A 17,828-nucleotide genomic window follows, 5' to 3' on the forward strand; every position below is an offset into this window, starting at 1 on the left:
GACAGTAGGAAGAGTCAGTCTTCTTGTACTTAAGTCGGCATTGTGCCTTTTGTATTTAATTCCGATGCAATATCTGAGTTTCATCGTCAATAAGAAGGTCCAAGGGATACAGTAACCCTGAAGTGAAGCATCGGAATCTGTAACTAGCGTCACAGGAATGGTTCAAAACATAGACAGAAAGAAGAGTCAGTCCTCTTGTACTTCAGTCGGCATTGTGCCTTTTCTATTTAATTCCGATGCAATTTCTGTGTTTCATCGTCAATAAGAAGGTCCAAGGGATACAGTAAACCTGAAGTGACGCATCGGAATCTATAATTAGTGTCAAAGGAAAGGTTCAAAATATAGACAGTAAGAAGAGTCAGTCTTCTTGAACTTAAGTCGGCATTGTGCCTTTGCTATTTAATTCCGATGCAATTTCTGTGTTTCATCGTCAATAAGAAGGTCAGAGGGATACAGTAAACCTGAAGTGAATCATCGGAATCTATAACTAGTGTCACAGGAATGGTTCTAAACATAGACAGTCTTCTTGTACATAAGTCGGCATTGTGCTTTTTGTATTTAATTCCGATGCAATATCTGTGTTTCATCGCCATTAAGAAGGTGCAAGGGATACAGTAAACCTGAAGTGAAGCATCGGAATCTATAACTAGTGTCACAGGAATGGTTCTAAACATAGACAGTAAGAAGGGTCAGTCTTCTTGTACTTAAGTCGGCATTGTGCATTTTGTATTTAATTCCGATGCAATTTCTGTGTTTCATCGTCAATAAAAAGGTCAGAGGGATACAGTAAACCTGAAGTGAAGCATCGGAATCTATAATTAGTGTCACAGGAATGATTCAAACAGTCAGTAAGAAGAGTCAATCTACATGTACTTAAGTCGGCATTGTGCCTTTTGTATTTAATTCCGATACATTTTCTGTGTGTCATCGTCAATAAGAAGGTCCTAGGGATAGAGTAAACCTGAAGTGAAGCATCGGAATCCATAACTAGTGCCACTGGAATGGTTCAAAACATAGACAGTAGGAAGAGTCAGTCTTCTTGTACTTCAGTCGGCATTGTGCTATTTGCATTTAATTCCGATGCAATATCTGTGTTTCATCGTGAATAAGAAGGTCCAAGGGATACAGTAACCCTGAAGTGAAGCATCGGAATCTGTAACTAGCGTCACAGGAATGGTTCAAAACATAGACAGAAAGAAGAGTCAGTCTTCTTGTACTTAAGTCGGCATTGTGCCTTTTCTAATTAATTCCGATGAAATTGCTGTGTTTCATCGTCAATAAGAAGGTCAGAGGGATACAGTAAACCTGAAGTGAAGCATCAGAATCTATAACTAGTGTCACAGGAATGGTTCAAAACATAGTCAAAAGAAGAGTCAGTCTTCTTGTACTTAAGTCGGCATTGTGCCTTTTCTATTTAATTCAGATGCAATATCTGTGTTTCATCGTCAATACGAATGTCACAGGGATACAGTAAACCTGAAGTGAGGCATCGGAATCTATAACTAGTGTCACAGGAATGGTTCGAAACATAGTCAGTAAGAAGAGTCAGTCTTCTTGTACTTAAGTCAGCACTGTGCCTTTTCTATTTAATTCCGATGCAATTTCTGTGTTTCATCGTCAATAAGAAGGCCAGAGGGATACAGTAAACCTGAAGTGAAGCATCGGAATCTATAACTAGTGTCACCGGAATGGTTCAAAGCATAGTCAGTAAGAAGAGTGAGTCTTCCTGTACTTAAGTCGGCATTGTGCCTTTTCTATTTACTTCCGACCCAATTTCTGTGTTTCATCGTCAATAAGAAGGTCAGAGGGATACAGTATACCTGAAGTGAGGCATCGGAATCTATAACTAGTGTCACAGGAATGGTTCCAAACATAGTCAGTAAGAAGAATCAGTCTTCTTGTACTTAAGTCGGCATTGTGACTTTTCTATTTAATTCCGATGCAATTACTGTGTTTCATCGTCAATACGACGGTCCAAGGGATACTGTAAACCTGAAGTGAATCATCGTAATCTATAACTAGTGTCACAGGAATGGTTCAAAACATAGTCAGTACGAAGAGTCAGTCTTCTTGTACTTAAGTCGGCATTGTGCATTTTGTATTTAATTGCGATGCAATTTCTCTGTTTCGTCGTCAATAAGAAGGTCAGAGGGATACAGTAAACCTGAAGTGAAGCATCGGAATCTATAAGTAGTGTCACAGGAATGGTTACAAACATAGACAGTAAGAAGGCTCAGTCTTCTTGTACTTAAGTCGGCATTTTGCCTTTTGTATTTAATTCCGATGCAATATCTGTGTTTCATCGTCAATAAGAAGGCGCAAGGGATACAGTAAACCTGAAGTGAAGCATAGGAATCTATAACTAGTGTCACAGGAATGGTTCTAAACATAGACAGTACGAAGGGTCAGTCTTCTTGTACTTCAGTCGGCATTGTGCCTTTTCTATTTAATTCCAATGCAATTTCTGTATTTCGTCGCCAATAAGAAAGTCCAAAGGATATAGTAAACCTGAAGTGAAGCATCGGAATCAATAACTAATGTCACAGGAATCGTTCAAACATAGACAGTAGGAAGAGTCAGTCTTCTTGTACTCAAGTCGGCATTGTGCCTTTTGTATTTAATTCCGATGCTATTTCTGTTTTTCATCGTCAAAAAGAAGGTCAGATGGATACAGTGGACCTGAAGAGAAGCATCGGAATCTATAACTAGTGTCACAGGAATGGTTGAAAACATAGACAGTAGGAAGCGTCAGTCTTCTTGCACTTAAGTTGGCATTGTGCCTTTTCTATTTAATTCAGATGCTATTTCTGTGTTTCATCGTCAATAAGAAGGTCCTAGGGATAGAGTAAACCTGAAGTGAAGCATCGGAATCTATAACTAATGTCACAGGAATCGTTCAAACATAGACAGTAGGAAGAGTCAGTCCTCTTGTACTTAAGTCGGCATTGTGCCTTTTGTATTTAGTTCCGATGCAATTTCTGTGTTTCATCGTCAATAAAAAGGTCCAAAGGATACAGTGAACCTTAAGTGAAGCATCGGAATCTATAACTAATGTCACAGGAATCGTTCAAAACATAGACAGTAGGAAGAGTCAGTCTTCTAGTACTTAAGTCGGCATTGTGCTTTTTGTTTTCAATTCCGATGCAATTTCTGTGTTTCATCGTCAAAAAGAAGGTCAGAGGGATACAGTAAACCTGAAGTGAAGCCTCGGAATCTATAACAAGTGTCACAGGAATGGTTCAAAACAGTCAGTAAGAAGAGTCAGTCTTCTTGTACTTAAGTCGGCATTGTGCCTTTTGTATTTAATTCCGAAGCTATTTCTGCATTTCGTCACCAATTATAAAGTCCAAAGGATACAGTAAACCTGAAGTGAAGCATCGGAATTAATAACTAATGACACAGGAATCGTTCAAAACATAGACAGTAGGAAGAGTCAGTCTTCTTGTACTTAAGTCGGCATTGTGCCTTTTGTATTTAATTCCGATGCAATTTCTGTGTTTCATCGTCAAAAAGAAGGTCAGAGGGATACAGTAAACCTGAAGTGAAGCATCGGAATATGTAACTAGCGTCACAGGAATGGTTCAAAACATAGTCAGTAAGAAGAGTCAGTCTTCTTGTACTTAAGTCGGCATTGTGCCATTACTATTTAATTCCGATGCAATTTCTGGATTTCATCGTCAATAAGAACGTTTAAGGGATACAGTAAACCTGAAGTGAGGCATCGGAATCTATAACTAACGTCAGAGGAAAGGTTCAAAACATAGACAGTAAGAAGAGTCAGTCTTCCTGTACTTAAGTCCGCATTGTGCCTTTTCTATTTAATTCCGATGCAATTTCAGTATTTCATCGTCAATAAGAATGTCAGAGGGATACAGTAACCCTGAAGTGATGCATCGGATTCTGTAACTAGCGTCACAGGAATGGTTCAAACATAGACAGAAAGAGGAGTCAGTCTTCTTGTACTTAAGTCGGCATTGTGCCTTTTCCATTTAATTCCGATGCAATTTCTGTGTTTCATCGTCAATAAAAAGGTCAGAGGGATACAGTAATCCTGAAGTGAAGCATCGGAATCTATAACTAGTGTCACAGGAAAGGTTCAAACTGTCAGTAAAAAGAGTCAATCTTCTTGTACTTAAGTCGGCATTGTGCCTTTTGTATTTAGTTCCGAAGCATTTTCTGTATTTCATCGGCAATAAGAAGGTCCAAGGGATACAGTAAACCTGAAGTGAAGCATCGGAATCAATAACTAGTGTCACAGGAATGGTTCAAAACATAGACAGTAAGAAGAGTCAGTCTATTTGTACTTACGTCGGCAATGTGCCTTTTCTATTTACTTCCAATGCAATTTCTGTATTTCGTCGCCAATAAGAAAGTCCAAAGGATATAGTAAACCTGAAGTGAAGCATCGGAATCTATAACTAATGTCACAGGAGTCGTTCAAACATGGACAGTAGGAAGAGTCAGTCTTCTTGTACTTAAGTCGGCATTGTGCCTCTTGTATTTAGTTCCGATGCAATTTCTGTGTTTCATCGTCAATAAGAAGGTCTTAGGGATACAGTAAACCTGAAGTGAAGCATCGGAATCTATAACTAGTGTCACAGGAATGGTTCAAAACATATTCAGTAAGAACAGTCAGTCTTCTTGTACTTAAGTCGGCATTGTGCATTTTGTACTTAATTCCGATGCAATTTCTGTGTTTCATCGTCGAATAGAAGGTCAGAGGGATACAGTAAACCTGAAGTGAAGCATCGGAATCTATAACTAGTGTCACAGGAATGGTTCAAAACATAGACAGTAAGAAGGGTCAGTCTTCTTGTACTTAAGTCGGCATTGTGCCTTTTGTATTTAATTCCGATGCAATATCTGTGTTTCACCGTCAATACGAAGGTGCAAGGGATACAGTAAACCTGAAGTGAAGCATCGGAATCTATAACTAGTGTCACAGGAATGGTTCAAAACATAGGCAGTAGGAAGAGTCAGTCTTCTTGTACTTAAGTCGGCATTGTGCCTTTTGTATTTAATTCCGATGCAATTTCTGTGTTTCATCGTCAAAAAGAAGTTCAGAGGGATACAGTAAACGTAAAGTGAAGCATCGGAATCTATAACTAGTGTCACAGGAATGGTTCAAAACATAATCAGTAAGAACAGTGAGTCTTATTGTACTTTAGTCGGCATTGTGCCTTTCTATTTAATTCCGATGCAATTTCTGTGTTTTATCGTCAATACGACGGTCCAAGAGATACTGTAAACCTGAAGTGAATCATCGTAATTTATAAATAGTGTCACAGGAATGGATCAAAACAGTCAGTAAGAAGAGTCAATCTTCTTGTACTTAAGTCGGCATTGTGCCTTTTGAATTTAATTCCGATGCATTTTTCTGTGTTTCATCGTCAATAAGAAGGTCCAAGGATTACAGTAAACCTGAAGTGAAGCATCGGAATCTATAACTAGTGTCTCAGGAATGGATCTAAACATAGACAGTAAGAAGGGTCAGTCTTCTTGTACTTAAGTCGGCATTGTGCCTTTTGTATTTAATTCCGATGCAATTTCTGTGTTTCATCGTCAAAGAGGTCAGAGGGATACAGTAAACCTGAAGTGAAGCATCGGAATCTATAACTAGTGTCACAGGAAAGGTACAAAACATAGACAGTAAGAAGAGTCAGTCTTCTTGTACTTACGTCGGCAATGTGCCTTATCTATTTAATTCCAATGCAATTTTTGTATTTCGTCGCCAATAAGAAAGTCCAAAGGGTTTAGTAAACCTGAAGTGAAGCATCGGAATTTATAACTAATGTCACAGGAATCGTTCAAACATAACAGTAGGAAGAGTCAGTCTTCGTGTACTTAAGTCGGCATTGTGTATTTTGTATTTAATTCCGATGAAATTTCTGTGTTTCATCGTCAGTAAGAAGGTCAGAGGGATACAGTAAACCTGAAGTGAAGCATCGGAATATATAACTAGAGTCACAGGAATGGTTCTAAACATAGACAGTAAGAAGGGTCAGTGTTCTTGTACTTAAGCCGGCATTGTGGCTTTTGTATTTAATTCCGATGCCATATCTGTGTTTCATCGTCAATAAGAAGGTGCAAGGAATACCGTAAACCTGAAGTGAAGCATCGGAATCTATAACTAGTGTCACAGGAATGGTTCTAAACATAGACAGTAAGAAGGGTCAGTCTTCTTTCACTTCAGTCGGCCTTGTGCCTTTTGTATTTAATTCCGAAGCTATTTCTGCATTTCGTCGCCAATTAGAAGGCCCAAAGGATACAGTATACCTGAAGTGAAGCATCGGAGTCTGTAACTACTGTCGCAGGAATGGTTCAAAACATAGACAGTAGGAAGAGTCAGTCTTCTTGTACTTAAGTCGGCATTGTGCCTTTTGTATTTAATTCCGATGCAATATCTGAGTTTCATCGTCAATAAGAAGGTCCAAGGGATACAGTAACCCTGAAGTGAAGCATCGGAATCTGTAACTAGCGTCACAGGAATGGTTCAAAACATAGACAGAAAGAAGAGTCAGTCCTCTTGTACTTCAGTCGGCATTGTGCCTTTTCTATTTAATTCCGATGCAATTTCTGTGTTTCATCGTCAATAAGAAGGTCCAAGGGATACAGTAAACCTGAAGTGACGCATCGGAATCTATAATTAGTGTCAAAGGAAAGGTTCAAAATATAGACAGTAAGAAGAGTCAGTCTTCTTGAACTTAAGTCGGCATTGTGCCTTTGCTATTTAATTCCGATGCAATTTCTGTGTTTCATCGTCAATAAGAAGGTCAGAGGGATACAGTAAACCTGAAGTGAATCATTGGAATCTATAACTAGTGTCACAGGAATGGTTCTAAACATAGACAGTCTTCTTGTACATAAGTCGGCATTGTGCTTTTTGTATTTAATTCCGATGCAATATCTGTGTTTCATCGCCATTAAGAAGGTGCAAGGGATACAGTAAACCTGAAGTGAAGCATCGGAATCTATAACTAGTGTCACAGGAATGGTTCTAAACATAGACAGTAAGAAGGGTCAGTCTTCTTGTACTTAAGTCGGCATTGTGCATTTTGTATTTAATTCCGATGCAATTTCTGTGTTTCATCGTCAATAAAAAGGTCAGAGGGATACAGTAAACCTGAAGTGAAGCATCGGAATCTATAATTAGTGTCACAGGAATGATTCAAACAGTCAGTAAGAAGAGTCAATCTACATGTACTTAAGTCGGCATTGTGCCTTTTGTATTTAATTCCGATACATTTTCTGTGTGTCATCGTCAATAAGAAGGTCCTAGGGATAGAGTAAACCTGAAGTGAAGCATCGGAATCCATAACTAGTGCCACTGGAATGGTTCAAAACATAGACAGTAGGAAGAGTCAGTCTTCTTGTACTTCAGTCGGCATTGTGCTATTTGCATTTAATTCCGATGCAATATCTGTGTTTCATCGTGAATAAGAAGGTCCAAGGGATACAGTAACCCTGAAGTGAAGCATCGGAATCTGTAACTAGCGTCACAGGAATGGTTCAAAACATAGACAGAAAGAAGAGTCAGTCTTCTTGTACTTAAGTCGGCATTGTGCCTTTTCTAATTAATTCCGATGAAATTGCTGTGTTTCATCGTCAATAAGAAGGTCAGAGGGATACAGTAAACCTGAAGTGAAGCATCAGAATCTATAACTAGTGTCACAGGAATGGTTCAAAACATAGTCAAAAGAAGAGTCAGTCTTCTTGTACTTAAGTCGGCATTGTGCCTTTTCTATTTAATTCAGATGCAATATCTGTGTTTCATCGTCAATACGAATGTCACAGGGATACAGTAAACCTGAAGTGAGGCATCGGAATCTATAACTAGTGTCACAGGAATGGTTCGAAACATAGTCAGTAAGAAGAGTCAGTCTTCTTGTACTTAAGTCAGCACTGTGCCTTTTCTATTTAATTCCGATGCAATTTCTGTGTTTCATCGTCAATAAGAAGGTCCAAGGGATACAGGAAACCTGAAGTGAATCATCGTAATCTATAACTAGTGTCACAGGAATGGTTAAAACATAGTCAGTACGAAGAGTCAGTCTTCTTGTACTTAAGTCGGCATTGAGCCTTTTGTATTTAATTCCGATGCAATTTCTGTGATTCAACGTCAATCACAAGGTCAGAGGGATAAAGTAAACCTGAAGTGAAGCATCGGAATCTGTAACTAGTGTCACAGGAATGGTTTAAAACATAGACAGTAAGAAGGGTCAGTCGTCCTGTACTTAAGTCGGCATTGTGCCTTTTCTAATTAATTCCGATGAAATTGCTGTGTTTCATCGTCGAATAGAAGGTCAGAGGAATACAGTAACCCTGAAGTGAAGCATCGGAATCTATAACTAGTGTCACAGGAATGGTTCAAAACGTAGACAGTAAGAAGGGTCAGTCTTCTTGTTCTTAAGTCGGCATTGTGCCTTTTGTATTTAATTCCGCTGCAATATCTGTGTTTCACCGTCAATAAGAAGGTGCAAGAGATACAGTAAACCTGAAGTGAAGCATCGGAATCTATAACTAGTGTCACAGGAATGGTTCAAAACATAGTCAGTAAGAAGAGTCAGTCTTCTTGCGCTTATGTCGGCATTGTTCCTTTTCCATTTAATTCCAATGCAATATCTGTGTTTCATCGTCAATAAGAAGGTCAGAGGGATACAGTAAACCTGAAGTGAAGCCTCGGAATCTATAACACGTGTCACAGGAATGGTTCAAAACAGTCAGTAAGAAGAGTCAGTCATCTTGTACTTAAGTCGGCAGTGTACATTTTGTATTTAATTCCGAAGCTATTTCTGCTTTTCGTCGCCAATTAAAAGGTCCAAAGGATACAGTAAACCTGAAGTGAAGCATCGGAATCAATACCTAATGTCACAGGAATCGTTCAAAACACAGACAGTAGGAACAGTCAGTCTTCTTGTACTTAAGTCGGCATTGTGCCTTTTGCATTTAATTCCGATGCAATTTCTGTGTTTCATCGTCAATAAGAAGGCCAGAGGGATACAGTAAACCTGAAGTGAAGCATCGGAATCTATAACTAGTGTCACCGGAATGGTTCAAAGCATAGTCAGTAAGAAGAGTGAGTCTTCCTGTACTTAAGTCGGCATTGTGCCTTTTCTATTTACTTCCGACCCAATTTCTGTGTTTCATCGTCAATAAGAAGGTCAGAGGGATACAGTAAACCTGAAGTGAGGCATCGGAATCTATAACTAGTGTCACAGGAATGGTTCCAAACATAGTCGGTAAGAAGAATCAGTCTTCTTGTACTTAAAACGGCATTGTGATTTTTCTATTTAATTCCGATGCAATTACTGTGTTTCATCGTCAATACGACGGTCCAAGGGATACTGTAAACCTGAAGTGAATCATCGTAATCTATAACTAGTGTCACAGGAATGGTTCAAAACATAGTCAGTACGAAGAGTCAGTCTTCTTGTACTTAAGTCGGCATTGTGCATTTTGTATTTAATTGCGATGCAATTTCTCTGTTTCGTCGTCAATAAGAAGGTCAGAGGGATACAGTAAACCTGAAGTGAAGCATCGGAATCTATAAGTAGTGTCACAGGAATGGTTACAAACATAGACAGTAAGAAGGCTGAGTCTTCTTGTACTTAAGTCGGCATTTTGCCTTTTGTATTTAATTCCGATGCAATATCTGTGTTTCATCGTCAATAAGAAGGCGCAAGGGATACAGTAAACCTGAAGTGAAGCATAGGAATCTATAACTAGTGTCACAGGAATGGTTCTAAACATAGACAGTACGAAGGGTCAGTCTTCTTGTACTTCAGTCGGCATTGTGCCTTTTCTATTTAATTCCAATGCAATTTCTGTATTTCGTCGCCAATAAGAAAGTCCAAAGGATATAGTAAACCTGAAGTGAAGCATCGGAATCAATAACTAATGTCACAGGAATCGTTCAAACATAGACAGTAGGAAGAGTCAGTCTTCTTGTACTCAAGTCGGCATTGTGCCTTTTGTATTAAGTTCCGATGCAATTTCTGTGTTTCATCGTCAATAAGAAGTTCCTAGGGATAGAGTAAACCTGAAGTGAAACATCGGAATCTATAACGAGTGCCACTGGAATGGTTCAAAACATAGTCAGTAAGAAGAGTAAGTCTTCTTGAACTTAAGTCGGCATTGTGCCTTTTGTATTTAATTCCGATGCTATTTCTGTTTTTCATCGTCAAAAAGAAGGTCAGATGGATACAGTGAACCTAAAGAGAAGCATCGGAATCTATAACTAGTGTCACAGGAATGGTTGAAAACATAAACAGTAGGAAGCGTCAGTCTTCTTGCACTTAAGTCGGCATTGTGCCTTTTCTATTTAATTCAGATGCTATTTCTGTGTTTCATCGTCAATAAGAAGGTCCTAGGGATAGAGTAAGCCTGAAGTGAAGCATCGGAATCTATAACTAATGTCACAGGAATCGTTCAAACATAGACAGTAGGAAGAGTCAGTCCTCTTGTACTTAAGTCGGCATTGTGCCTTTTGTATTTAGTTCCGATGCAATTTCTGTGTTTCATCGTCAATAAAAAGGTCCAAAGGATACAGTGAACCTTAAGTGAAGCATCGGAATCTATAACTAATGTCACAGGAATCGTTCAAAACATAGACAGTAGGAAGAGTCAGTCTTCTAGTACTTAAGTCGGCATTGTGCTTTTTGTTTTCAATTCCGATGCAATTTCTGTGTTTCATCGTCACAAAGAAGGTCAGAGGGATACAGTAAACCTGAAGTGAAGCCTCGGAATCTATAACAAGTGTCACAGGAATGGTTCAAAACAGTCAGTAAGAAGAGTCAGTCTTCTTGTACTTAAGTCGGCATTGTGCCTTTTGTATTTAATTCCGAAGCTATTTCTGCATTTCGTCACCAATTATAAAGTCCAAAGGATACAGTAAACCTGAAGTGAAGCATCGGAATTAATAACTAATGACACAGGAATCGTTCAAAACATAGACAGTAGGAAGAGTCAGTCTTCTTGTACTTAAGTCGGCATTGTGCCTTTTGTATTTAATTCCGATGCAATTTCTGTGTTTCATCGTCAAAAAGAAGGTCAGAGGGATACAGTAAACCTGAAGTGAAGCATCGGAATATGTAACTAGCGTCACAGGAATGGTTCAAAACATAGTCAGTAAGAAGAGTCAGTCTTCTTGTACTTAAGTCGGCATTGTGCCATTACTATTTAATTCCGATGCAATTTCTAGATTTCATCGTCAATAAGAACGTTTAAGGGATACAGTAAACCTGAAGTGAGGCATCGGAATCTATAACTAATGTCAGAGGAAAGGTTCAAAACATAGACAGTAAGAAGAGTCAGTCTTCCTGTACTTAAGTCCGCATTGTGCCTTTTCTATTTAATTCCGAAGCAATTTCAGTATTTCATCGTCAATAAGAATGTCAGAGGGATACAGTAACCCTGAAGTGATGCATCGGATTCTGTAACTAGCGTCACAGGAATGGTTCAAACATAGACAGAAAGAGGAGTCAGTCTTCTTGTACTTAAGTCGGCATTGTGCCTTTTCCATTTAATTCCGATGCAATTTCTGTGTTTCATCGTCAATAAAAAGGTCAGAGGGATACAGTAATCCTGAAGTGAAGCATCGGAATCTATAACTAGTGTCACAGGAAAGGTTCAAACTGTCAGTAAAAAGAGTCAATCTTCTTGTACTTAAGTCGGCATTGTGCCTTTTATATTTAGTTCCGAAGCATTTTCTGTATTTCATCGGCAATAAGAAGGTCCAAGGGATACAGTAAACCTGAAGTGAAGCATCGGAATCAATAACTAGTGTCACAGGAATGGTTCAAAACATAGACAGTAAGAAGAGTCAGTCTATTTGTACTTACGTCGGCAATGTGCCTTTTCTATTTACTTCCAATGCAATTTCTGTATTTCGTCGCCAATAAGAATGTCCAAAGGATATAGTAAACCTGAAGTGAAGCATCGGAATCTATAACTAATGTCACAGGAGTCGTTCAAACATAGACAGTAGGAAGAGTCAGTCTTCTTGTACTTAAGTCGGCATTGTGCCTCTTGTATTTAGTTCCGATGCAATTTCTGTGTTTCATCGTCAATAAGAAGGTCTTAGGGATACAGTAAACCTGAAGTGAAGCATCGGAATCTATAACTAGTGTCACAGGAATGGTTCAAAACATATTCAGTAAGAACAGTCAGTCTTCTTGTACTTAAGTCGGCATTGTGCATTTTGTACTTAATTCCGATGCAATTTCTGTGTTTCATCGTCGAATAGAAGGTCAGAGGGATACAGTAAACCTGAAGTGAAGCATCGGAATCTATAACTAGTGTCACAGGAATGGTTCAAAACATAGACAGTAAGAAGGGTCAGTCTTCTTGTACTTAAGTCGGCATTGTGCCTTTTGTATTTAATTCCGATGCAATATCTGTGTTTCACCGTCAATACGAAGGTGCAAGGGATACAGTAAACCTGAAGTGAAGCATCGGAATCTATAACTAGTGTCACAGGAATGGTTCAAAACATAGTCAGTAAGAAGAGTCAGTCTTCTTGTGCTTAGGTCGACATTGTTTCTTTTCTATTTAATTCCCAAGCAATATCTGTGTTTCATCTTCAATAAGAAGGTCAGAGGGATACAGTAAACCTGAAGTGAAGCCTCGGAATCCATAACACGTGTCACAGGAATGGTTCAAAACAGTCAGTAAGGAGAGTCAGTCATCTTGTAATTAAGTCGGCATTGTGCCTATTATATTAAATTCCGAATTAATTTCTGCATTTCGTCGCCAATTAGAAGGTCCAAAGTATACAGTAACCCCGAAGTGAAGCATCGGAATCCATAACTAATGTCAAAGGAAACGTTCAAAACATAGGCAGTAGGAAGAGTCAGTCTTCTTGTACTTAAGTCGGCATTGTGCCTTTTGTATTTAATTCCGATGCAATTTCTGTGTTTCATCGTCAAAAAGAAGTTCAGAGGGATACAGTAAACGTAAAGTGAAGCATCGGAATCTATAACTAGTGTCACAGGAATGGTTCAAAACATAATCAGTAAGAACAGTGAGTCTTATTGTACTTTAGTCGGCATTGTGCCTTTCTATTTAATTCCGATGCAATTTCTGTGTTTTATCGTCAATACGACGGTCCAAGAGATACTGTAAACCTGAAGTGAATCATCGTAATCTATAACTAGTGTCACAGGAATGGTTCAAAACATAGTCAGTACGAAGAGTCAGTCTTCTTGCACTTAAGTCGGCATTGTGCCTTTTGTATTTAATTACGATGCAATTTCTGTGTTTCATCGTCAATAAGAAGGTCAGAGGGATACAGTAAACCTGAAGTGAAGAATCGGAATCTATAACTAGTGTCACAGGAATGGTTCTAAACATAGACAGTAAGAAGAGTCAGTCTTCTTGTACTTAAGTCGGCATTGTGCCTTTGTATTTAATTCCGATGCAATATCTGTGTTTCGTCGTCAATAAGAAGGTGCAAGGGATACAGTAAACCTGAAGTGAAGCATCGGAATCTATAACTAGTGTCACAGGAATGGTTCTAAACATAGACAGTAAGAAGGGTCAGTCTCCTTGTACTTAAGTCGGCATTGTGCCTTTTCTATTTAATTCCGATGCAATACCTGTGATTCATCGACAATAAGAAGGTGCAAGTGATACAGTAAACCTGAAGTGAAGCATCGGAATCTATAACTAGTGTCACAGGAATGGTTCAAAACATAGTCAGTAGGAAGAGTCAGTCTTCTTGTACTTAAGTCGGCATTGTGCCTTTTCTATTTAATTCCGATGCAATTTCTGTGTTTCTTCGCCAATAAGAAGGTCCTAGAAATAGAGTAAACCTGAAGTGAAGCATCGGAAACTATAACTAATGTCACAGGAATCGTTCAAACATAGACAGTAGGAAGAAACAGTCCTCTTGTACTTAAGTCGGCATTGTGCATTTTGTATTTCGTTCCGATGCTATTTCTGTGTTTCATAGTCAATAAGAAGGTCCAAAGGATACAGTAAACCTGAAGTGAAGCATCAGAATCTGTAACTAATGTCACAGGAATCGTTCAAAACATAGAGAGTAGGAAGAGTCAGTCTTCTAGTACTTAAGTCGGCATTGTGCCTTTTGTATTTAATTCCGATGCAATTTCTGTGTTTCATCGTCAATAAGAATGTCAGAGTGATACAGTAACCCTGAAGTGAAGCATCGGAATCTGTAACTAGCGTCACAGGAATGGTTCAAAACATAGTCAGAAAGAGGAGTCAGTCTTCTCGTACGTAAGTCGGCATTGTGCCTTTTGTATTTAATTTCGATGCTATTTCTGTGTTTCATCGTCAATAAGAAGGTCCAAGGGATACAGTAAACCTGAAGTGAATCATCGTAATCTATAACTAGTGTCACAGGAATGGTTCAAAACATAGTCAGTACGAAGAGTCAGTCTTCTTGTACTTAAGTCGGCATTGTGCATTTTGTATTTAATTCCGATGCAATATCTGTATTTCATCGTCAAAAAGAAGGTCAGAGGGATACAGTAAACCTGAAGTGAAGCATCGGAATCTATAACTAGTGTCACAGGAATGGTTCAAAACATAGTCAGTAAGAAGAGTCAGTCATCTTGTGCTTAAGTCGGCATTGTGCATTTTGTACTTAATTCCGATGCAATTTCTGTGTTTCATCGTCGAATAGAAGGTCAGAGGGATACAGTAAACCTGAAGTGAAGCATCGGAATCTATAACTAGTGTCACAGGAATGGTTCAAAGCATAGACAGTAAGAAGGGTCAGTCTTCTTGTACTTAAGTCGGCATTGTGCCTTTTGTATTTAATTCCGATGCAATTTCTGTGTTTCATCGTCAATAAGAAGGTCAGAGGGATACAGTAAACCTGAAGTGAAGAATCGGAATCTATAACTAGTGTCACAGGAATGGTTCTAAACATAGACAGTAAGAAGGGTCAGTCTTCTTGTACTTAAGTCGGCATTGTGCCTTTGTATTTAATTCCGATGCAATATCTGTGTTTCATCGCCAATAAGAAGGTCCTAGAAATAGAGTAAACCTGAAGTGAAGCATCGGAAACTATAACTAATGTCACAGGATTCGTTCAAACATAGACAGTAGGAAGAAACAGTCCTCTTGTACTTAAGTCGGCATTGTGCATTTTGTATTTCGTTCCGATGCAATTTCTGTCTTTCATAGTCAATAAGAAGGTCCAAAGGATACAGTAAACCTGAAGTGAAGCATCAGAATCTGTAACTAATGTCGCAGGAATCGTTCAAAACATAGAGAGTAGGAAGAGTCAGTCTTCTAGTACTTAAGTCGGCATTGTGCCTTTTGTATTTAATTCCGATGCAATTTCTGTGTTTCATCGTCAAAAAGAAGGTCAGAGGGATACAGTAAACCGGAAGTGAAGCCTCGGAATCTATAAGTAGTGTCACAGGAATGGTTCAAAACATAGACACTAGGAAGAGTCAATCTTCTTGTACTTAAGTCTGCATTGTGCCATTTCTATTTAATTCCGATGCAATTTCAGTGTTTCATCGTCAATAAGAATGTCAGAGTGATACAGTAACCCTGAAGTGAAGCATCGGAATCTGTAACTAGCGTCACAGGAATGGTTCAAAACATAGTCAAAAAGAGGAGTCAGTCTTCTTGTACGTAAGTCGGCATTGTGCCTTTTGTATTTAATTTCGATGCTATTTCTGTGTTTCATCGTCAATAAGAAGGTCCAAGGGATACAGTAAACCTGAAGTGAATCATCGTAATCTATAACTAGTGTCACAGGAATGGTTCAAAACATAGTCAGTAAGAAGAGTCAGTCATCTTGTGCTTCAGTCGGCATTGTGCATTTTGTACTTAATTCCGATGCAATTTCTGTGTTTCATCGTCGAATAGAAGGTCAGAGGGATACAGTAAACCTGAAGTGAAGCATCGGAATCTATAACTAGTGTCACAGGAATGGTTCAAAACATAGACAATAAGAAGGGTCAGTCTTCTTGTACTTAAGTCGGCATTGTGCCTTTTGTATTTAATTCCGATGCAATATCTGTGTTTCACTGTCAATACGAAGGAGCAAGGGATACAGTAAACCTGAAGTGAAGCATCGGAATCTATAACTAGTGTCACAGGAATGGTTCAAAACATAGTCAGTAAGAAGAGTCAGTCTTCTTGTGCTTAAGTCGGGATTGTGCATTTTGTACTTAATTCCGATGCAATTTCTGTGTTTCATCGTCGAATAGAAGGTCAGAGGGATACAGTAAACCTGAAGTGAAGCATCGGAATCTATAACTAGTGTCACAGGAATGGTTCAAAACATAGACAGTAAGAAGGGTCAGTCTTCTTGTACTTAAGTCGGCATTGTGCCTTTTGTATTTAATTCCGATGCAATATCTGTGTTTCACCGTCAATACGAAGGTGCAAGGGATACAGTAAACCTGAAGTGAAGCATCGCAATCTATAACTAGTGTCACAGGAATGGTTCAAAGCAAGGTCAGTAAGAAGAGTCAGTCTTCTTGTGCTTAAGTCGGCATTGTCTCTTTTCTATTTAATTCCAAAGCAATATCTGTGTTTCATCTTCAATAAGAAGGTCCGAGGGATACAGTAAACCTGAAGTGAAGCCTCGGAATCCATAACACGTGTCACAGGAATGGTTGAAAACAGTCAGTAAGAAGAGTCAGTCATCTTGTGCTTAAGTCGGCATTGTGCCTTTTATATTTAATTCCGAATTAATTTCTGCATTTCGTAGCCAATTAGAAGGTCCAAAGTATACAGTAACCCCGAAGTGAATCATCGGAATCAATAACTAATGTCAAAGGAACCGTTCAAAACATAGGCAGTAGGAAGAGTCAGTCATCTTGTACTTAAGTCGGCATTGTGCCTTTTGTATTTAATTCCGATGCAATTTCTGTGTTTCATCGTCAAAAAGAAGTTCAGAGGGATACAGTAAACGTAAAGTGAAGCATCGGAATCTATAACTAGTGTCACAGGAATGGTTCAAAACATAATCAGTAAGAACAGTGAGTCTTATTGTACTTAAGTCGGCATTGTGCCTTTCTATTTAATTCCGATGCAATTTCTGTGTTTCATCGTCAATAAGAAGGTCAGAGGGATACAGTAAACTTGAAGTGAGGCATCGGAATCTATAACGAGTGTCACAGGAATGGTTCCAAACATAGTCAGTAAGAAGAATCAGTCTTCTTGTACTTAAGTCGGCATTGTGCCTTTTCTATTTAATTCCGATGCAATTTCTGTGTTTTATCGTCAATACGACGGTCCAAGAGATACTGTAAACCTGAAGTGAATCATCGTAATATATAACTAGTGTCACAGGAATGGTTCAAAACATAGTCAGTACGAAGAGTCAGTCTTCTTGTACTTAAGTCGGCATTGTGCCTTTTGTATTTAATTCCGATGCAATTTCTGGGTTTCATCGTCAATAAGAAGGTCAGAGGGATACAGTAAACCTGAAGTGAAGAATCGGAATCTATAACTAGTGTCACAGGAATGGTTCTAAACATAGACAGTAAGAAGGGTCAGTCTTCTTGTACTTAAGTCGGCATTGTGCGTTTGTATTTAATTCCGATGCAATATCTGTGTTTCATCGTCAATAAGAAGGTGCAAGGGATACAATAAACCTGAAGTGAAGCATCGGAATCTATAACTAGTGTCACAGGAATGGTTCTAAACATAGACAGTAGGAAGGGTCAGTCTCCTTGTACTTAAGTCGGCATTGTGCCTTTTCTATTTAATTCCGATGCAATACCTGTGATTCATAGACAATACGAAGGTGCAAGTGATACAGTAAACCTGAAGTGAAGCATCGGAATCTATAACTAGTGTCACAGGAATGGTTCAAAACATAGACAGTAGGAAGA

This window comes from Schistocerca americana, unplaced genomic scaffold (genome assembly GCF_021461395.2).
Source record: "Schistocerca americana isolate TAMUIC-IGC-003095 unplaced genomic scaffold, iqSchAmer2.1 HiC_scaffold_19, whole genome shotgun sequence".
In the NCBI taxonomy this organism is placed as follows: Eukaryota; Metazoa; Arthropoda; class Insecta; order Orthoptera; family Acrididae; genus Schistocerca; species Schistocerca americana.